The sequence below is a fragment of the Muntiacus reevesi genome, chromosome 4, assembly GCF_963930625.1.
Source record: "Muntiacus reevesi chromosome 4, mMunRee1.1, whole genome shotgun sequence".
NCBI classification, from domain to species: Eukaryota; Metazoa; Chordata; class Mammalia; order Artiodactyla; family Cervidae; genus Muntiacus; species Muntiacus reevesi.
Window position 1 is genome coordinate 25,837,482 of NC_089252.1, and position 24,536 is coordinate 25,862,017.

Genomic DNA, 24,536 nt, shown 5'->3' on the forward strand with positions numbered 1-24,536 from the left:
GGGGACATCCTTACCTTGTTCCTGATCTCAGTGGGAAAACTGAGTTTCTTGCTATTAAGCATGGTGATAGCTGTAGATTTTTGTAGATATTTTTTGTGAAATCAAAGACGCTCCCTTCTATTCCTAGTTCACTGAGAGTTTTTATCATGACCAGATCATGGATTTTGTCAAATGCTTTTTATACATCTATTGATATGATAGTGTGATTTTTCAATTTTTGGCCTGTTCACATGATGTATCCCATTAATTGATTTTCAAAGCTTGAACCACTCTTATATACTTGGGACAAATTCTAGGTATCCATAGTTTTGTTAAAATTATACACACACACACACACACACACACACACACACACACACTTCCGGGCTTTCCTTGTGGCTCATCTGGTAAAGAATCCACCTGCAATGCAGGAGACCTGGGTTTGATCCCTGGTTTGGGAAGCTCCCCTGGAGAAGGAAAAGGCTACCCACTCCAGTATTCTGGCCTGGATAATTCCATGGATTGTGTAGTCTATGGGGTGGCAAAGAGTCAGACACAACTGAGCGACTCACTCACTCACACATACACACTTCCCCAGTGGCTCAGTAGTAAAGAATCTGCCTGCAATGCAGGAGCCACAGGAGTCTGAGGTTCAATCTCTGGGTTGGGAAGATCCCCTAGAGGAAGGCATGGCAGCCCCCTTCAGTATTCTTGCCTGGAGAATCCCATGGACAGAGGAGCCTGGTGGGCTACAGTTCATAGAGTTGCAAAGAGTCGGACACAGTTAAGTGACTTAGCACACACACATGTATATGTGTGTGTGTGTGTGTGTGTGTGTGTGTGTATAGACAGAGAGACAAAAATAATTAAAATCATAGGTATTTACAGTATTAAATCAAAATTACAAATGAGAGTATGCTGAAATAAAAACTAATGGAAGTAAGAATATATCAAGGAGATAAAAATAACAAAGGAATAAAGTATTGATAATAGAATTACAATTTTGCTGAAATCAGTACAGATACAATTTTCACTGTGAATAGTGAATGATGAAATGTGAGCTAGATACAAAAGTCCTCCATAAAACTTTACAGAATATTAGAAGTGGAGTGAAATTCACTGAATTATGCACACACATATGTATTATTTGAAAAATGTTAAAAGATGATAAAAGTGCTCTCTCATCAAGTAAAACACAATCTCTTAGACCATTCCAAAATAATTCATTTGAGGAATGTTTGTTCTTTTTCACCCTTTTTCCATTTGTTCTCTGATCCTACCACAAAAGGAAAGACCTTCTCACAATGCTTCAATTCCTAGGGTTTCTAATCAGCATAGATTCTCTGATACAGAGATAGTTGAAAGCTATACCTAAAGGCATTGAAACCACAGTATTCATTTACATAATTTCTCACTGGGATAAATTCTCTGATGAAGAATAAGTCTTGAGTTATAACATAATTCTTTCCACATTCCTAACTTTCATAAAATTTCCCCCTACAATACCCATAGTGATCACATTTGAAAGGTTTCTTACCATTAATACTAATGAGATGTTCAGAAAGACACAGATTCTTCACAAATGTCTTTCCACACTACTTATATTCTCTTAGTTTCTTACTAATGTTTCTTCTTTGATGCTGAGTAAGTCACTAGCTGTGGGGAAAGGCCTTCCCACATTCATTATATTCACTGGCATTTTCACCTGGATTGGAGCTCAATTTAAAAAATAAATACATAAAATATGATGTTTCTTGAATTTTATGGTTTATCATATATATATATTTTCCAAATGTTTGTAAATTATATGTGAAGACTATAGATATTTTTATATTTGGTCCTTGTAAAGAGCTGCTCACCAGGTGACTCTTCGCTTCTGAATAAGTCTGTTGTTTAGCTGTTGCGTCAGGTTTGACTTTGCGACCCCACTGACTGTAGCACATCGGGCTACTCTATCCCCCACTTTCTCGCAGAGTTTGCTCAAATTTATGTCCACTGAGTCAGTGATGCTATTTAATCATCTTATCCTCTGCTGCCTCCTTCTCGTTTTGCCTTCAGTCCTTCCAAGCAAGCATCAAGGTCTTGTCCAGTGAGTCAGCTCTTTGCATGAAGTGGCCAGATTATTGGAGTTTCAACTTCAGCATCAGTCCTTTCAATGAATGTGCTGTGCTTAGTCGCTCAGTCATGTTGGACTTTTGCAACCAACCCCACGGACTGTAGCCTGCCAGGCTCCTCTGTCCATGGGATTCTCCAGGCAAGAATATTGGATTGGGTTATTATGCCCTCCTCCAGGGGATCTTCCCACCCAGGGATAGAACCCAGGTATCCCACATTGCAGGCAGCTTCTTTACCATCTGAGCCACCAGGGAAGCCCTTTCAATGAATAGTCAGGGTTGATTTCTTTTAGGATTGACTGGTTGGATCTCCTTGCAGTGCAAGGGATTCTCAAGAGCCTTCTCCAGTATCATAATCCAAAAGTATCAATTATTTGACACTCAGTCTTCTTTAAGGTCCAACTCACATGACCATACAAGACTGATGAGCCAGAAACAAATAAAATTATTTTTACTTTTCTTAATACTCTGAACTTTTAAAAATTATTCAAGTTTGAATATAAAATAAATGATGCAATGTTGAAAGTGAGCATGTATTATTAGATGAATATTACATGTTTAAAATGTCCTCCTGAGTTTTGTTTTTTGTTTTTCAAATTGTATATTTTATTTCTAATAATACCTTCAGCTAGAAAATTCAGACTTATGCATTGTAATTTTTCCATCCTTCCATTATGTTTCATCTATCTTATTTCATCCATCTCAGTTTTATAAGATAATTTCTTAGTCTTACCTTTTGGTTCCTAGATTAAGTATAGATTTCTTGTCAGTTTTATATCATTTAGCCAAGATTCCTTCCCTTACTCCAATCAAGAGGTAACTAATGAATTATAAATATAGAGATTCATTAAAAACAAGCATCTGAAGTTCTTCTATGTATAGCCCTCTGTGCTCACAACACTGAAAATGACTTGCCTATGGATCATGTTGTTATATTGTCAAGAAATAATCAGTTTTCTTCTAGATACTTAAAATAAACCTGGGAAGACAGAGCCCCGTGGTAATCTATGTGATATAAGGCTTTTGTGGTAGGGCTATACTATCTTTCTAATGATAGGAAATTGAATATATGAGATCATAAAGACCATTTAAGTGGAGAAAGGACTCTTATTCTAAAGTTAAAGAGTGATTTTTCATTGAAAAATACCTAATTTTCTCTTGGCTTTGTAAATATATCAAATAATGCCTAAATAATTATAGCATTTCTTCCTTCCAACCAATCATCATGTGTTTTACTTTTTATTCTTTTTACTTAATCTCTCATTTCAGTTCAGTGCAGTTGCTCAGTCGTGTCCAACTCTTTGCGGCCCCATGAATCACAGCACACTAGGCCTTCCTGTCCATCACCAACTCCCGGAGTCCACCCAAACCCATGTCCATTGAGTCAGTGATCCAACCATCTCATCCTCTGTCATCGACTTCCCCTCCTACCGTCAATCTTTCCCAGCATCAGGGTCTTTTCAAATGAGTCAGCTCTTTGCATCAGGTGGCCAAAGTATTGGAGTTTCAGCTTCAACATCAGTCCTACCAGTGAACACTCAGGACCGATGTCCTTTAGGATGGACTGGTTGGATCTCCTTGCAGTCCAAGGGACGCTCAAGAGTCTTATCCAACACCACAGTTCAAAAGTATCAACTCTTCGGCTCTCAGCTTTCTTCACAGTCGAACTCTCACATCCGTACATGACCACTGGAAAAACAATAGGCTTGTCAAGACGGACCTTAGTTGGCAAAGTAAAGTCTTTGCTTTTTAATATGATATCTAGGTTGTTTATAACTTTCCTTCCAAGGAGTAAGCGCCTTTTAATTTCCTGGCTGCAGTCACCATCTTCTTTTTTTGATTTAAAATTTATTTCTTCATGTATCTATTTTCTTGTATTTTAATGAAGTGTTGAAATAGAAATGCTAAAGATATAGAAAAGGTATGAATTTAAAGTAGTCATACACAGCACAAGATAAAATTCAATAACTTCTATGACTAGAAGTACATTTTACTTGTTCATGAATAATTGCTTCTTTGTTTAAAATAATGCAGAACACTTGTCAAGGGACCAGCAGCAGAATGCTCCTAAATAACATTCATTTGAAAAACTCTCATGGAACAACATAAAGCCCAACAGTCCTCTATACCCTCAAAAATTCTACCCCAAATTTTACTAATTTTGGGGCCCAAGAAGAAATGACCATTTCATTCAAATTAGCTTTTGAATCCACAACTTGAAAATCTAGATTGATAATATAATATGGCTTGTCAGTGAGGTGACCATACTTGTATAGATGGATAATCAAGACTAGACAGGGTAACAATTTCTAATTTATGGAAAGAGAAAATCTCTCAGAAGAATAACATCACTTTTGAAATAGCACTGTGACATTATGAGATGTTATGTTTAAATAACCCCCAATATAAATATCTGTGAATAGCAGCTGATTGTTGAATCCAATGCTACAGAAAGTTACTTTCTACTTTTAATGTTTTCTTTACAGATCAAACCTTCTCTGAAACTGTAACATTTTAATAAATAACAGCCTCCATCCAAAATTTTTTTCTCTTAAATAGAAATTTTAATGAATTCATCCCTTCTGACATTTGCATTTGTCTTTAAATGCCAGAAGATAACAGAGTTTTAAGCATTCCAAATAGCTTTTTAATTATAGACCTAATTACTTTTGCAGAAGGTTAAGCTCCACAAACAGGAATAAAACTATTTGCTTGCACTTTGTGTGAAGAATAATGTTCTGCTCTTGAGTTAGCTGTTTGTTAAATGTATTTGGTCAGTTTTATGTGACTATTTAGTGTAAGAAGACAGTTAATTTTTAAGAGAATTTTGCATTATGCAATGTGAATCAAGTAATATTATTTTAATTAATTTTAGAGTTAGAGAGGTAGTAAGAGACACTTAGCCTGAGCAATGGCATATTAGTAATTGCTAGCTTCATCCTTCACAGCTGCACCCAAAGCATTGGTGCTTCAGTCTCTGGGAAGTAAAAGGTTGTCATCTTTAGTGCTGATGAAAGAATTTGCTGCTATAAAGTTCTTGACAATAAAGAGGATTATTATTTGGGACCTGTGTTCTTAGTGAGGGCTGGACGATGAGTTTTAGAGAAAACAAAATCTACTAAATTCTTATTTGGGTAGTTGTTAAATATTTGTATTTCTCTTGTTTGCTTTGCATTGCCAGTTGCAAATGAGTGAGTTTTGAGTGCATGATATCACCAAAGTAAATCTGTCATCTTCAGTCATTCTAGTTAACTGATCCAAAAAGTTATATGTGAATGCTGAAAATGAGCCCCCAATAGGGTCATTTTTTTGTGAGTTAGGTATTCTTTTTTATGAAGAAATGCCAGAATTGTTTAAATACTCCCACTTAAATTTTCATTTGGGTAAAAATGGTCAAAGTTCATGACAATTTAATTTGATTGTTCATATCACTATGGAAGATATTTTCACATTTCTCACACTTATTATAGCTGCAACAGACAGGAGAAAGAAAAGACTAACACCATACTAACACTAAAATCTACTAAGAATAATCAAGAATCCATTAGATAGATAGGCAACTACGTTTCACAAAGCATGTCTGTTAGAATAGCTGAGATCACTCCCTATCCCCACTGAATATGCAAACCAGATATGACTCCTGGTCTGTGGGGAACTTGTGGTTACAGGAGATGCTCTATTCATCTTCACATCTAGTCACTGACATTTCAAGGTTGGAGGAAAAAAGGTGGAGTTTCCCTTGCTGGGCATCATATTCACATGAGGAGAAGTAGATTACTTAAGATACAGTCAATTGAACAATGTTTATAGACATTGGTAAATATATATTTTATGGAGTTTTTCCTAAATATTTATTGTATGCATAAAGATTTCTCAGTTCAGCTCAGTTAATCCAGCTTTTACAGTCAGCTTAGTTAAACCAGCTTTTATTGCATGTCTTCCATATATCCGTTTTGGCTCCACCTGCAGTGCAGGAGACCTAGGTTTGACCCCTGAGTCAGGAAGATACCCTGGAGAAGGAAATGGTTACTTATGTCAGTATTCTTGTCTGGAGAATCCCACTGACAGAGGAGCCTCATGGGCTACAGTCCATGCGGTTGCAAAGAATTAAACACAGCTGAGCTACTAACATACATCAGACCTGTGTCACGCGCTTGTTGTGAAACAAGAATAAGGAGCATTTCACTGGAGGCTTCTTGCAGTCTGTTCTGCCAAAAAATTAAGTATGAGGTACAAAATGTTAATGATGGACTATGTACAGAGGCATAGGATATGGATGTGGTCTGCAATAGCGGTTCCAGTAAGGCTTCCTAGAAGAGCTGATTGTAGGGCCCTCCCTTGAATAACTGTTATCTAAGTGAAATTGGTCAGTATTTCCTGACACAGAGGTTACATTAGCAAAGAATGGAAGGCTTGAACTATCAATGCCATGTGAAAGTAGGATACTGTTGCATGGGACAGAGTATGACGTGAAGACAGGAAAGCAAGCAGATGAACTTGTACACGTAGGGCGTGGCTAGATGAGGGATGTTTCCTAAGTCATGCCAAGGATCCTGTTCTATATCTTGTAGGAATGGAGAGATGTTGTCTTAGATGAGAATATGATGGGATAAAGAAGACTTTTATTTCAGACATATTTATCTATAAGAAACATTGGATTGCATTCACTTATCTGAGATGTCATAGTGTTCAATTTCTACCTATAATGACTATAAGTTGTGCAACATCAGGTGAAATTATTGATCTTTTCAAAATTAAAAGCAACATTTATTGCCATGAAATCTCAAGGATTAAATGGCATAATCCTTGTTAAGCAGTTGGCACATGGTAACAGATATTAATAACTAATAAGTTTATTTTCTTTGTTTATCCAAATAATGATTAGTTGGCATCATCGATCTATGGAGAATTTATTTTTTAAATTGAGGAAAATTTCTTTGCTATCTGAAAATAAGGCTTACTTGACACAAGATATAACAAGCAAACTCAGATGTATTAAAGATTTAATGTGAAAGTAAAAGAAGACAAAATAAACCTGTAAAACTACCAGTAAAAATGTAGGCAATAGAATTATAACTCTGTAATGGAGAATAACTTCTTAAATAAAGCACTAAACTAAAACAGGGGAACAAATTCATGATATTAAAATCAAAGGATATGTTATGAATACAATTTAACAAATAAATGAATGTTAAGTGAAAATATTTGCAATATGAACAACCATTCCAAGATTATTATCTGATATATAGGGAATTTCTGAGAGGTAGCAAGAGAATTCAATCAATGTCATATGGGCAAATCAAATTAATAAGTATCAGGAAGAGAATCTCATTGGCTGATAAGCATATGAAGTGACATTCAAGTTCTTAGCAATAATAGAAAACAAACAAACAAAAATCATTATTTTGCTCATCTTATGGAACAATAATATTAAACAAAGTATGAAAATGTAAAGAACCTTAAATATTATATAATATGAGTGGAAATATAATGCTGGGAAAAATAGATATATTTTATCAGGTTTACTGTGCTTTTTACATCACTCAGAAACTTTTCTTCCAAACACATATCCAGAGAAACTTGAGTATAAATACTCAAAGAAGGTTGCCTAAAGAGGTTCATTAGTGCAAAATTTGTCACAATAATGGAAACTACCCACATGTCCTTCAAGTATTAAAAAACTGAATAAGTAAAATGTGTAACATAGTAACTATGAAAACTATACAGCAGTAACAAGGAAGAAATTAGATAAGCATGTACCAATGTTTAAATATTTAATATATATTTATTCTATGTAAAAATGTAAAACACATCATACTATTTATGCAAATAATATAAAAGAGTAAGTGACTTGTGACGCAGAGTATGAGATTATAGCTAAAACATAAATGAATAATGATATAAAATAAAATCAAAAGTCAGACATCTTATAGAACAATGATGGATTTATAACAGTCTCAATATTACAATCCCATTTTGTGAATCTGAGATGAAGACTGTAAGTCAAATATACCTTGGATTTATTTACAAAATAAACATATAAAGGGGCTAGAAAGAATAACAAGTTTTTTTTTTTTACCACATGTAAATTCTTCCAAAACTTTGATAATAGCATGCAAGAATTAAGAAGATAAGGTCAAAGAGAATATTATTTTAGTAAGAACACATTAGAAAAATTAAAGCATTAGGTATATGAATAGCAAGAGAAAAGCATTCTGGACAAAAGCTAATTATGAAGCCAGTCTCACTGATGGCAGGTAATTAATCTAACCAGCTTCTAATCATGACACTATTTATAATTCCTGAAACTAGCCGAACACGATATTGTGCTATGATACCCTATTTATAATATGAGTAGATTTGGAAAGGCCACTGACAGACATATTGTCAACTTGGAAGAATAAATATTGAATCTCAGAGTTGTTCAAGGTAGTTTTTCATCTTGATGCCCTTTAATTTATGTCTTCTATATGTATATGAAAATAGCCCATGCAAAATTTATGACAGTAGAATAACAATTTGATTGAAGATAAAAATGAAGTTTCTTCTGAATTAGACTTTTAAAAAGAATATAAGAAGGGATTCAATGTAGCACAGGAAACACACTCAGAGTGTTTAAATGATTCAAAGCACATTCGTGTCTCCCGAAATTGCACATAATCAGCATTTATAGAAATGCAGAGGCAGATGGAGCAAACTTAGTATATCATAATCCAAAATAAAGTAGATGAGCCCATGCTTATACTGTGAGAATGTGAAAGATTCATTGTTACAGAAGATAAAATTAATCCACTCAAAGCAGTGAATATGTAAAATCAGGAAATCTCTGGACATTTAATACATATTTAATCAAAATATCTGATTTGTTGAACTAGTAAATATATTTCTTTAATAACCACAGTGTGAAGAAGAGAATGAAAATTTTGCATTTACTAATGGATATTACAGTGCTAGGTAAATAAATGACTTTCCATAAGTACAGACACGGCCACAATAAGTTATTGTCCAATTAAATTCACATACTTTCAAAACATTAAAATGAGGGAAAATGTAAAAGAACATCAGTGATTGCACATTTGGATTTTTAAGCACAGTTTAGGATGAAGTATTTTATAGAGAGAAAGAGTAGCCAAATTTGGTAATTTTCCTTGATTTGGCAGCCTATGTGTAATGAAAATACCATCTTACAATTAGAACACTTGGCATGGGATAAGATGGCATTGCCTTTTGCATTGCATACTTCAGAATAATCTAATTCTTCTAACTCAGTTTTAAAATGAATTCTTCTTATTTTGTTAATAGCATGTACCAGCATTTACTCTTCACATGCAATATTATTAAGACTAACTTAACAGGTAGTTTCTACAGCTAAAATTTCAGATCACTTAAACCTTAAAAAATAACTATATTCAAATACTAGAAATCTGGCTCTAAAACTCCAATGACATGAGTAATAGGTTTCACAATTTATAAAGTATAAAATATAGTCATATTTCTGTGTAGAGGGTTATTTTAGTGGATATTTTTGATGGATATTTGGAAGTAATTCAACACATTTTGTATATGATTTGCTTACTTGAGGGAAAGTATTTATAAGTTTTTATCTAAATGCATAGAAACTGGGAAGTGTGGTTTTAATCTAATTTTAATCTAAATATGTTACCATATTTAGAAAACAGGTTAGATTTTTCCTCAGGATGACCCCAAAGAAAAGCTATTAGTGTATATATCAAATGGTGAAACCTTATGTTCAGTTGGATAAAGTTTAATATTTATCTGAAAAAAATGCAGATTTCTCTTTTATTATTATTTTAGGGTAAAATAAACTTAAAGCAATGAGTAAACTGAGTAAATTAGACAACAATAAATACATTTTAAACTTTTTCTATTATTTCTTTATTTAAAACTTAAGTGTAGAATCTTCAGTAATTTTCTCTCCCAAATAAAATATATTGTGTTAGTATTTTTATTGATAGATTCATTTATTTATTTATATACTTATGGAAACAGCAACTCATTATATCACTGTGAAACAGTATTTTAAGTCTAGCATCATGTACTCTATCAGAAATTTTCAGCTCAAGAGTGTTTATCATAAGTAGTCTCAAAATGTGTTTGTGAAGAAACTGTCAGTATAGTACAGTGTATAATTTATATATCTTGTTTAGTTTTCCATAGAAGTTTTCCCTGGTCAATAATAGACTACAGGCAAGGATAAGGTGCCCAAGAATGCAATGTGTTATGATTCACACACATAGAAAAAAAAGAGTTAAATCATGAGCAGTGTTGCTAGATCGTTAGTAAGCAAATTTACTGGAAACGGATATCGATTTTTATAGCTGTTGTTTACCTTCACTATACTTTTAGTTTCAGTGAAAGAAAATATCAGGATAGAATCAAAGGTTTCAAGTGTCAAATTTCCTTCTAACAACTGACTTTGTATGAACATTGGTAATGATGGGATTTGCCATTAACTTAATAATTTTTACTCTTCTCCACGGACATTTTCCTCTACTCTCATCAAATTGCTTTCATAATATCCAAGATAGCCCACATAATTAACATGGTGCGTATGTCTTACTGCTTTCATTTGTGATAACAGTATGTTAACAAATCTGAGGTCTGTTCTATCAACATTTATGTGTGCATTAAAAAAAAAACTCACCAAAAATTTTTCTAAGATAAAGGAGGCATAAAATGATTGAATTAGGACCTCTGATTCTTATGTGACCTTAATTTTCCATTCTTCCTCACCAATATCAGAAAACAAAATGGTAATGTAAATATTTTTAAAGTGCTAGTAAATCTTTCAGTATTCTTTAAAATAAATATTATATTCAGTGTAAGCTTTTTGCTTATTCCTGGTGTATCTTCTCAGTAATATATCATAGGAAAAGTCTGAAGGCTTCAATCTACCTAAGTCTTATAGCAGTAGGGTGCTGCCTTATATGTCAGGTAAAGATGTTATGTATACAATTGCAAAGTTTTGATGAGTCATTTTGAGGTATTCCTACCCTCACCATAAATTTAACATTAAAATATGTAATTTTAAGTGCCTGTGTTTATTCCAACATAATATCCCCAAATATGTTTACCTTTAGACAAATTATGAAGAAAAGTTTTATCTCAAAAGAGAGTATCAGGAAAGCTATGTAAGAAAATTAGATAGTACAAAGAACATTTTGGAAGCTTCATTTATGGTATTTGCTACTGAAAACTCTATGATATTATAGTACTCTTCCACTTAAGTTCTAATAGGTTTCCTTCATTAACAATGAAAGGCCAAAGCAACTGAATATTGGAATATACATAAGTGATAAAATATGTGCAAACTCTCACATACTCTGTAATAAACATAAAAACTTCACCCCTTAAAATGTGCTTCACAATTATTGGTGATATATTCACAATAATTCTGAGTTAAGTAAGTTGATATCAGAATATCAGATCATTTATCCTGCTGAATATTTAATTATGCAACATCTGCAATTTGAAAAAAATGTTTTATTATTTCTAAAATTACTGCTGATTTGTCTGACTTCAAATTTAAATTCATATTATAAATGTGTGTTGAGTAGAGCACACATTTGTTTTTCAAATAATATTAATTTTCTCAACTTTCAGAAGCATTTTTTCTAAAGACCATACTGTGATCTTTTCGCCTTATTTTAAGTTTACTGCATGTGCATGTATCTCAAGCAGCCAAGATGATTTTCCTGAAATTTACAAGCCAATTTTCAATATACAAGTGGGAAGATCTCACCCTAGACCATGATTCATATTATAAATGTAAGCTTCTGAACTTGCAATCATATTAAATGTATAAAGAATGAATAAAATCATTTTTTAAAAATTTTTGTACAATTTTGAATTTTATAGTTAGAGCCAACCACGCCTGACTCATAGAGCACTGCACATCATGTCAAGTTGCCTTTACCTTGGATTGTTGGTGCAGTATTTTTGCATCTATGGGATCCACTTTTTAGTTCTGTAGTTTGAACTATATATAAACTATAAAATCTGTAAAGTTTTTATAGAATAAATATTCAGCTGTGAAAACTAGTTAAATAAAATGAATATTTCTTAACACACACATATACACACATATATGGTAGTTTAGTTGCTAAGTCATGTCTGACTTGCGAAAATCCATGGACTGTAGCCTGCCAGGCTCTTCTGAACATGGGATTTTCCAGGCAAGAAAGCTGGAGTGGATTGCCATTTCCTTCTCCAGGGGACTTCCAGACACAGGGATCAGACTCATGCCTCCTGTGGTTCCTGCGTTGCAGGATTCTTTATCAACTGAGCAGGCCTTTTCTAAATATCCGTGCCCAGATCAACACAATATTGGATTAGCAAGGCTATTTTGGTTGCTATCTGTGCCCATTTTCTTTGCATTCACCATATTTTCCCATTCCTGTTACAGCATTTGAAAACTGATAACCACAGCTATTTTTGAAGTTACTTGGGGAAAAATAATTTTAAGATTTTCTCTATCATATTAGCATGTGACTTTCTACAAAAGCCACAGTTTTGTCATGAAACAGCTGAAGCATTACGTAATGATCTATAATGAAAAGTGGCCATCTCCATCAAAGGATGAGCAGCTGAAGATTTTAATAACAATTAGAAGTTTATAACTAAATATTGAATGATAAACAACATCATTTAATATGATACATTTAATCTTATAGCTGTCGTCTAATTTAAATGAAATCTAATATCATTAGATGTCGTTGAAATTATTCCATTTAGTCATTAGGATTTCCACTCAAGTACTTCAGTTTATTTCTAGTTCACTACTTGAAACCTTGTCCTTCAAAGAGGTCATATGAACTCTGGTTAAATTTAACTGAAACTAAAAGCAGTCGTTATTGTTAAGTATTTCTTACATTTTGTTAAGCATTTGTCCTAGCCTAGTTCAGTTCGTTTTACCGGGTGTGTTAGTTTGCTAGGGCTGACACAACAAAGTACCGAGGACTTGTTGGCTTAACAACAGAAATTTATTTCTTCAAAGTTCAGAGGGCTACCCATCCAAAATCAAGGCATCAGTAGGGTTGGGTTGTTTTTGTTTCTTTTTTTTCCCCAGATGGCCTCCCTCTTTGACATGTAGACAGCCAACTTCTTCCGATGTCTTTAGACGAATTTCTTGCGTGCTTGTTATAGTTCTTAGCTAGATTTGAGGCCATGCACTATAAATAAATGGACAAGCAGAAACCAAAGGAATCTTATTTGCTTCTATTTATTTATTCAAAGAGATTGTAAGCTTCTTAAACGCAGAACTCAGTCTCACTCATCTTTGTATTCAACATATTCACTAGTGTGATGCTTCAATAAAGTGAGATACCATCAGACTCTGATAAATTAAACTAAGTGTACAGGGCAGCCATGTTATCCAAAATATTTAATCAAACATTCTGAACAACCAATGTAAGGAGTTTTTGAGTATCTAAGGATTGATTCAAATCAAGTCAGTCCTTAGTGCAGGAATTCTCCTCTCCCATACAACTAAGGCAAAACATTGTAATTATGTGAATACTTTCATTTCCTGGGGAAAGCAGCTGCAATTTCTTCAGAAAAAGTTACATATCTCCATCACAAAAATAAAAGGTTACCATAAATTTTGCAGATGGTTATCTAAAGATTTTCATAAAGAAATAACTTGCAGTCAAAATTCTAACTCTTTTAGCTCAAATACAGCTTGCAGCATTCATATATCAAACAGAAGGCTGTTTGTATTAGTCTGCTTAGGCTAATAACACAATACCACAGACTGGGTAGCTTAAACACTTAAACTTCTCTCTCACATTTCTGGAGGTTGAGAAGTGTAAGATCAAGGTACTGGCAGGACTGCTTACATTCTGATGCCTCTTCCCTTGGCTTGTTGTTTAATTGCTGTTCAGTCTGGAAGTAATGATTGTTTGACTATGCTATCCCATGAACTGCAGCACTCCAGGCTCCCCTGTCCTTCATCATCTCCCAGAGTTTGCTCAAACTCATGTTCATTGAGTCAGTGATGCCATCCAGCCATCTCATCCTCTGTCGCCTCCTTCTCCTTTTGCCCTCAATCTTTCCCAGCATCAGGGTCTTTTCCATTGAGTTGGCTCTTTGCATAAGGTGACCAAAGCATTGGAGCTTCAGGTTCAGCATCAGTCCTACCAGTGAATATGCAGGGTTGATCTCCTTTAGGATTGACTGGTTGGATCTCCTTGCTGTTCAAGGGGCTCTCAGGAGTCTTATTCAGCTCCACAATTTGAAAGTATCAGTTCTTTGGTGCTCAGCCTTTTATGGTCCAACTCTCACATCCATACATGACTATTGGAAAAACCATAGCTTTGACTCTATGGACTTTTGTTGGCAAAGGGATGTTTCTGCTTTTAAAAATGCTAAGTTTGTCAAAGCTTTTCATCCAAGGAGCAGGTGTCTTTTATTTTCATGGCTGCAGTCACTGTCCACAGTGATTTTGAAGCTCTAAAAAATAAATTAGACATAAATTATGTCACTGTTTCCACTTTTTCCCATCTATTTGACATGACATGATGGGACCTGATGCCATGATCTTAGCTTTTGGAATGTTGAGTTTTAAGCCAGCTCTTTCACTCTCCTCTTTCACTTTCACCAAAAGGCTCTTTAGTTTCCTCTTCACTTTCTGCCATTCGGGTGGTAACATCTGCACATATGAGGTTGTTGATATTTCGCCTGGCAGTTTTGATTCCAGCTTGTGCTTCTTCCAGCCTGGCATTTCACATGATGTACTCTGCATATAAGTTAAATAAGCAGGGTGACAACATACAGCCTTGATTTACTCCTTTCCCAATTTGAAACCAGTCAGTTGTTCCATGTCCAGTTCTAACTTTTTGATCTGCATATAGATTTCTCAGGAGACAGGTAAGGTCATCTGGTACTCTATCTCTTGAAGAAATTTCCACAATTTGTTGTGATCCATACAGTCAAAGGCTTTAGCATAGTCAATGAAGCAGAAGTAGATGTTTTTCTGGAATTCCCTTGCTTTCTCTGTGATCCAGCAAATGTTGACAATTTGATCTCTGGTCTACTTTCTTTTCAAAATCCAGCTTGAACACCTGGAGGTTCTCATTTCTTGTACTGTTGAAGCCTAGCTTGAAGAATTTTGAGTACAACATTACTAGCTTATGAAATGAGCACAATTGTGTTGTAATTTGAACATTCTTTGACACTGCCCTTCTTAGGGATTGGAATGAAAACTGACCTTTTCCAGTCCTGTGACCACTTTGAGTTTTCCAATTTTGGTGGCATATTGAATGTAGCATCTTAACAGCATCATCTTTTAGGATTTTAAATACCTCAGCTGGAATTCCATCACTTGCCATAGCTTTGCTTGTATCTTGGTTTGTAGGTGGCAGCTGACTTTGTGTGCTCACATGACCTCTTCTTTGTGTGTGCATAGAAAGAGAAAAAAATGCTCCCTGATATTTCTTCTTTTAAAAACAAGAGTCCTACCAGATCAGGGCCTCATCCTATGATCTCATTTAATCTTAATTACTCCCTCAGAGATCCCCTATCCAAACACCACACTCTAAGAGTTGGTGCTTCACCATGTGAATTTCCAGAGAAGGAAATGGCAACCCACTCCAGTATTCTTGCCTAGAGAATCCTGTGGACAGAGGAGCCTGGTGGGCTGCTGTCTATGGGGTCACACAGAGTCAGACACGACTGAAGTGACTTAGCAGCAGCAGCAGCAGCAGGTGAATTTCAGTGGAGACACAAACATTCAATTCCAGAATTCATGTCTTTCTTCATGTAATCAAAATATATCCATTAAATTCCAACAGCCCCCCAAATCTTAACTCATTCAATTGACTCATTTCATTGACTTATTCCAAAATCTAAAGTTGAAAGAGTCATATCCTAAATCAGTTCTATATAAGAGGGTGATAAGAGAGTGATGATTCTTCCTGAGGCAAAATTCATCTTCACCAGCAAATCTGTGAAACCACACATTTTGTGCTTCAAACATTACTATGGTAGGAGAGACATAGGATACACATTTCTGTTCCTAAAGTGAGAAATCAGAAAGGAAGAAAAGGATGGCAGGTTCCAGCAGGTCCAAACCCTAGAAGGCAAATTCCATTAGGTCTGAAGTGTTGAGCATAATCCTCCTTGGCTTCCTGCCCTGCCTTCTAGACCCAGGGAACTGCAGCCCCACCTTCCAGAGACACTAGAGGTTGAAACTGAGTTGGTGTTCCTGATAATTTCTGAACACCTAGCATGTGTTTGCAGACAGATAACTCTATGGCTCTGTTGTGCAAAATCCAAGAATCTGAAGCTCTTTATTTATTTATTTATTTATTTTTGGTTGAGTGCAGGATCAAGACTACTTTATCAGTGCTTATATACCCTAAAACCAATAATCTGTTAAAGAGGTTTAAGGAGGGGGGAATGATAAGATTGTATCAGATGCATAATCACAGGTTACATCATAAATAACTTTGCAGAACAATCAATACCTACACATAACTTTTAAACAATTCAATGGCAGCAGCTAGTCAACTGTGAAAAGCCATCTACAAACCTTATCTTGGGAAGCTGCCCCAGGCTTAGCTCTGGTATGTAATCCTAAGGGTCAGAGGTCTCATGAATTTCCTCCTGATCACACCCTAAGGAATCTTCTCAATCTTGTAATTGACTCTTATCTACTTTCTTCCATTTAAAAAAAAAAATTTTTTTTATTAGTTGGAGGCTAATTACTTCACAACATTTCAGTGGGTTTTGTCATACATTGATATGAATCAGCCATAGAGTTACATGTACTCCCCATCCCGATCCCCCCTCCCACCTCCCTCTCCACCCGATTCCTCTGGGTCTTCCCAGCCCACCAGGCCCGAGCACTTGTCTCATGCATCCCACCTGGGCTGGTGGTTTGTTTCACCATAGATAATATACATGCTGTTCTTTCGAAACATCCCATCCTCACCTTCTCCCACAGAGTTCAAAAGTCTGTTCTGTACTTCTGTGTCTCTTTTTCTGTTTTGCATTATAGGGTTATCGTTACCGTCTTTCTAAATTCCATATATATGTGTTAGTATGCTGTAATGTTCTTTATCTTTCTGGCTTAATTCACTCTGTATAATGGGCTCCAGATGGCTAACAAACACATGAAGACATGCTCAACATCACTCATTATTAGAGAAATGCAAATCAAAACCACAATGAGGTACCATTACACGCCAGTCAGGATGGCTGCTATCCAAAAGTCTACAAGCAATAAATGCTGGAGAGGGTGTGGAGAAAAGGGAACCCTCTTACACTGTTGGTGGGAATGCAAACTAGTACAGCCACTAAGGAGAACAGTGTGGAGATTCCTTAAAAAACTGGAAATAGAACTGCCATATGACCCAGCAATACCACTACTGGGCATACACACTGAGGAAACCAGATCTGAAAGAGACACTTGCACCCCAATGTTCATCGCAGCACTGTTTATAATTGCCAGGACATGGAAGCAGCCTAGATGCCCATCAGCAGACGAATGGATAAGGAAGCTGTGGTACATATACACCATGGAATATTACTCAGTCATTAAAAAGAATTCATTTGAATCAGTTCTAATGAGATGGATGAAACTGACGCTCTTTATTTTGTATAGTAACCATCTCCTTCAGTTCAAACTGGCTGAGTGTCTGTTCATATAATCACATAATCTCATTTTCTAGTGACAGTCCATCCACATCTTTGGGATTTTTTCAGAACATTTTTTGTTATCTTTTAAAATATGGACAGACTGAACATTTCCCAAATCCTCAAGTTCTGGTTCCTTTTTGTTTAACAATTCTATGTTCCATTTATTTCCACTCTTGAATTCCCAAGTAGGCAGGAAGATCCAAGTGACACCTTCAATATTTTGCTTAGAAATCTTAGCTAATATTAAATTTCATGACTAATATTTTGTAAAAACACTAGAAAACAATTCAGTCAATGTTTTTGCCATTGGAAAATAAAGATTACATTTTTTCTTGTTTCCAGTTATCTTTTCGTGATTTCCATTTGAGATTTCACCAGAATATCCATTAATATCTATATTTATACCACCATTTTGTCCATGATTATTTATATAATCCTCAAAGAAGATGGAGGCCTTCTCTCCAGCTCTCTTTCTAAAATTCCTGAGCCCTTACCAGAATCACTTTTAACATTAATTTTTCTACTACAGTCCCTTCACTAAGATATGGACTTTTTCTAGCAAGTACTTTTAAACTCCTTCCAACATCTAACTATTACCTAGTTTCAGAGTTGCTTACATATTTGGGGGAGTTTGTTACAGCAACACCCCCCTCTCAGTGCCAAAATTCATACTAGTTTGCTAGGGCTGCCATGACAAAACATCACAGACCAGGTTGCTTAAGAGTAAATTATTTCTCACAGTTCTGGAAGTTGAGGAGTCCACGATCAAGTTGCCAGCAAGATAGGTTTCATTTTAAGATTACTTCTCTTTGTGTTTAAGCAGCTGCCATCTCTCTATCATGTGATGTTTTCTTTGTGAGCACAGAGAGAGAGAAAGAGAGAAGCTGCTTCTTATAAGGACATTAATCCTACTATCTCATTTAACCTTAACTATTTCCTCAGAGAATCCATCTCCAAATGTAGTTAAACATGGGAGTTAGTTCTTCAATATATGCACTCCATGAAATGCAAAACATCTGGTCTTTAACAGTGTTCCAACATAAAAGAGGGCCACAAAAAAAGTGAGGATCCAAAATAATAAAAGCAAAGGGTAATACACTTCATCAGAAGACAGGAGATTCTGCTTCCTTAGCTACCAAAAATGAGAAACATGCCCTTATAATTAACTTATTTATAAATTGAACTCCTTGCATAATTCAACCACAGGAAATCTAATTCATTAGTTAGCTTAAAATATTTAGGTAATATATTTCAGTTCTATGAGCTTGGTGAACACATCAGGATACAACTGTTATCATTAGAAGCATTTTTTAAGTGTAAATAAATTGTTCAACTTGATCACTACAACACAAAAAGAAAAGAAGATTCCATCATTCTCTAGAGAAACAGTGCTATATAAAATAGCAAATCCAGAAAAATCAGTCACTTTGCCTGGTCCTTAGGCAGTCATGCCCACCATGCATATTCTGTTATTGATTTCATGACAATGGAGAAGTTAACCAAGAAAGAGGATATTAAACCATTGTGTTTTTTTAATTTCACCACACATAATTAGTAAAAGAGCATATTGGAAGAGCAGTTTTGTGCAAGGGCCTCTGAAGACTTCATTTAATTCTAATCTTTCATATATATATATATATCTGAAATGATAAGGAAAAATTCCTTACTTAGTAATCAGCATATTTATGAACTACAAATCACAAAATACAAAAGTATGAGAGAGATAATAAGGATCACTTTGTTATAACTTATTATTTCACAACTTAGAAATATGAGGCTCAAGCAGATTATGAGGTTTATCTAAGGTCACAAACATAATTAGTGAAAAGTTGGATAAAATCTCTGTTGTACTGTTTTCTAGTGATTTTTTAAAAAATATGTTCTGCTGGTTTTTTATTTTCCAGTATTTAGAATATAGTTAGAGATGACAGAGAATGGACTGTACTTTCAAAAAATCTTTCTGTGGAATTTGAAATCTAGGTTTGAAACTTTGAAGACAGAAAATGTCATATCTATATAATTAAGCGAGAGGAGAAAGAAGTCTTGGCATGTTGATTACCTGGGACAGAGCACTGGATGTATGTGTTTGCAGTTATAGCACCAAATAAAATGTTAGCAAAGACAAGAGGAAATAATTTATTTTAGGGAGCTGGCACTTTGAACACTGACTGAGTCTCAAGGGTTATTTCTTTCATCAGAATACGCTATACCTATATATAGACAAATAAATCCTATTTCTATTTCAGCACTATACATAGTACTAAAATCTTTTTTTTTCCTCCTGGGGTCTATGAAAAATTCTCCTCACTATACTAATGAGAAAATTGCTATGTGAAATACTAAAGTGATACCTCTATATAAGTTATCATAAGCAATATACTTCTGCTTATTAACTATTTATATGTGTTTAATTGACTAATGAAATGTATACCAGTAGATGAATTCTGATACTACATTTTATAAATTTAATAACAAATCTCATTCCTCTTATATTTTGTGAAAAGAGTAAATCTTTATCTAGAAACACCAAATCAACAATTCCTATTTTTTTCTGAAGATGTTCAAAATTGGAAAATGTCTTTTTTTAAAAAACAGAAATTATTTACTGAATGCATCAAGCTGTGATATACCAGCTTGAAAGAAAATGAGAGCATTATTGATAGACATAAAATCGAGATAGCTCTAAAAGAAAAAATATATATATAAGTCAAATATATTGGGAAAAATATATATGCATTGTGATCTGAAACAAACATGCTAGAAGAGCCCCTGGATATTAGCTAATTGAGGATGTGTTTCTGATGAAGATATGCTGGGCCAACAGATAATACCAACAAATAATTCAAATTTAAAATTATGGAAAAAATATTAAATTAATTAAAAAAATTATTTCGTTAAAAGTGTCTGGCTGAAAATGTACATGACATTTACATGCATACATTAAGCATACTAATTTGGGTTTAGTGATTCTTGAAAACTGGGTGAGAGGACATTTTATATCAGATTTTAAACATCTAATGTTGTGCTGATGGGTTTCCCAGCTGGAGCTAGTGGTAAAGAACTGAGCTGCCAATGAAAGAGACACAAGAGATGTGAGTTCAATCCCTGGGTGGATAAGATCTCCTGGAGGAGGGCGTGGCAATATTCTTGGCAATATTCATGGCAATATTCCACTCCAATATTCTTGCCTGGAGAATCCCATGGACAGAGGAGCCTGGTGGGCCATGGTCCACAGGTGGCAAAGAGCGGACACTGAAGATACTCAGCACGCATGCACTCATGTGCCCACGTGAGACAGCTGGTATAATAGAAAACTAAATCCAGAGGAAACTGGGAAAACAGAGCTGTGATACATTAAACAAATGGGAAAACAGTCGTTATTTTTTATCTCTGCAATCTGAAATAAAACTGAAAGGCAAAAAAGCAATCAAGTGGCACAGAAATCACAAAGAGATTGTTCTAAAGAATAAAATAACTTATTGTTTTGAATATTAACATGAATTTTTAATAAAATCTAAGGATTATAGAATTTCAGTTATTTGGGTTACCATAATATGTGAGTTAGGGATGCAATCTTTAGCTCAGAATAAAATTTGTACTTCATTACATAAATGAGTATTATGTGAGATAATTTGTCCTTAAAATTAAATATACATGATATGTGTGTGTTTTGAGGGTGTATGTGTTGCATTTTAATAGAACCCTCTTCTAAATGTTAAAATCAGCTTGATGCCAACTTATCTTTATAAAATCCAGTGAAAACATCAGTATTAACAATTCAAAGATGATTCCCTGTCTAGAATCCTTTAGAAACAGCATGTTGCTGAGGAATTGTGTGCACCTTGTAGATCTTAAAAAAGAACCTTGGAAGATTAATTCCAATAGCGCAAACTGAATAACTCTTCTGTTATTTTCTTTAGTTCTCTGAATTTAAAATGCACTTAAAGTAACAAATCAGTCATTCTGAGAAGTTGAAATTCAATAAAATTAGTCATAATTTCAGATAGTCCATTGATAATTTATACTCATTTATCATTTTTGACTCATTGACACTTAGAAAAAAATTAATCAGAGAGAAGAACATCTGAGAAATAAAGGTCTATTTGAACATGAGGCTGAATTATATCTGAAAATGTGACTCAGGGTTTTCTGGAACCTATTTTTCTTCCCACCTTGTTACTTGTTATGCTTTTTGCAAGAATAACAATCCCTGTCTCATTTTCTTTGGGGGGCTTGTATTTTCTCCAGCTCATCTATTTGTTTTCACTGTGTGTGTGTGTGTGCATGCTAAGTCGTTTCAGTCATGTCCAACTCTTTGTGATTTTATGGGCCTGCCAGCCAGCTTCCTTGGCCCACGGGATTCTCCAAGCAAGAATACTGGCGTGGGTTGCCATGCTTTCTTCCAGGGGATCTTCCTGATCCAGGGATCAAACCTGTGTCTTGTGCATCTCCTGCATGGGCAGAGGAATTCTTTACCACTAGTGCCACGTGGGAAGCCCTTGTTTTCACTGGGAACCTCTATGTCTTTACCTGACTCCAACTCTCTGTTCATAGTTGACTAGTTCAAGAACAGATTCAAGTCCAGCAGAGATTTTTCTTTAGAGTTCTCAAAATTTTCAGGCTTTGTGGTGATAGATATTACAAGATGAAGAACTGGAGATGTGTGAGTATCCTCCTTAAGGGAAATAAGCTTGAAGAGAGACAAAGAATCAGTATACAAGTGGAGAGAAGTGTAATTGAAAAACTAAGACGGAGACTTGATGGCATCCCAGTTCCTGATACGGTGTGGTTTTCATTTGTTTGCTTACTTTTCAGTTTTATATCTATTGATGCTGGGAAAGACTGAGGTCAGGAGGAGAATGGGGTGACAGAGGATGACATAGTTGGATGGCATCATTGACTCAATGGACATGAGTTTGAGCAAACTCGGAGATAGTGAAGGACAGGGAAGCCTGGCGTGCTGCAGTCCATGGGGTTGCAAAGTGTTGGCCACGACTGAGGAGCTGAACCACAGCAACAACAAATATATATATATAATTTTCCTTTGATCATTTGGTCAGTTTGTCTTTGGAATTTCATGTTTGTTTGCTTTCTTCTGTATGAGTTCAAGTTCAAATTCTGTACCTTCTAACCTGAACAGTCATGAACAATGGAATTGGCCTTCACAGAATTTTGTTTATAAATATTTTAGCACGATGGATTACAAAAACAAAGACGTGCTGAATAATTCATTTAGATAATTGTATTCAGCTATTTCATTAATAATTTTATGCAGTTATCCCATATTGTCTTCATAGTGGTCGAATTATGGCTGGGATGCTCCTCTCTCAGATAGCTTTCTGCCTCACAAGAAACACCTTCTCAGTTTCCAATGCTGGTTTCTCCACTTCTCCTTGAACTCTAAAATTTTCAGGAATCTGTCATTCAGTCTTGGAGTCTCTATTCTTTGCCATCTTTACTCACTTATCAGTGATCTCAGGGATTTAAATATTATCTATGCTATCCATCCAAAATTTAATTCCCTAGCTCAAGTCAGGCATATTCTCTGCATGAAAAACTACATCATATGGTTTACTGGGCATCCTCACTGGGGATATGTCTAGAAGTCAACTCAAATTTACAATTCAGATGCAGTCTCAGCATCCTCATGTACTTTTCCTGCAATGTACTTTTCCTAATGTACTTTGCCTGCAATCTTCATCTCAATAAATGCCACTGCACTCTCCAAGTTACACAAGAAAAAAAAAAAAAAGAGAGCGAGACTTGAAATGATTTTTGAAATTAAAATAATACACATATTTATTATTTTCTGTACAAGAGCAATTTCTATTTATTCTAAATAAAATATTAATTCAAAATGTGGTCATCAGAATCTAATTAGCCACTACTTTGGTCAAAATGTTCATCATCTCTTGCAACTTTTGTAACAACCCCCGACGTGTCACCCTGCTTTGACCTCCTGCAAATGAATTATTTCAATAGCTTCAGAATGACTTTTCATTCTATATGGCAGGAGAAGAGATACTTTATAAAGAATCTTTCATTGCTCCATCCAAATCCTCAGTAGCATTCAATCTCTTTCTAAATAAAAGTCTACATCCTCACAATGACTTTGGAAATCTACATTAATCTGCATGAGGGGTAACTCTGATTTCTTATCCTACAATTCTCTTCAGCTCTCTAACCAAACCACACATGCCTTATTCCTCTCCTTGCATTTTAATAGAAACCTGTTCTAAAACTCAAAGCAGGCTTAATACCATCTTCTCTTTATAAAAATCTAGTCACATATGCCTTCTTTCTGTCCTTTGAACACAGCAAATATGAGTTCACTTTGTGACCTGGAATTTTCTGTCTCTTCAGTCTGGAAGGGACAAAAATACTTGTAAGATTTAGTCCATTAAATAATTATTATATTTTTCTCTTAATGTAACATGCTATATTTTTTCTTATCCTTGACATTTTATAATTCTTTTTTAAAGATTGCCTTATTTTATTTAAAAATCCTTAATTTAGTCATCTGCATTTTTAATCATTATAAATCATCATGTATTGACAAGCAGAATTTAGGACAATTCAGCACCACCAAATCAGCCTTGCAACAAATATGAAAGGGACTTACAGATCTAGCAAACACAAGAGAAAGGAAAGACCTACAAAAACAAGTCCAAAACAACAAGAAAAATGCCAGTAGGAACACAGGTGTCAATAATTACTTTAAAAGTAAATGCACCAACCAAAAGATACAGACTGACTGAATGGATACAAAAATAAGACCCATAT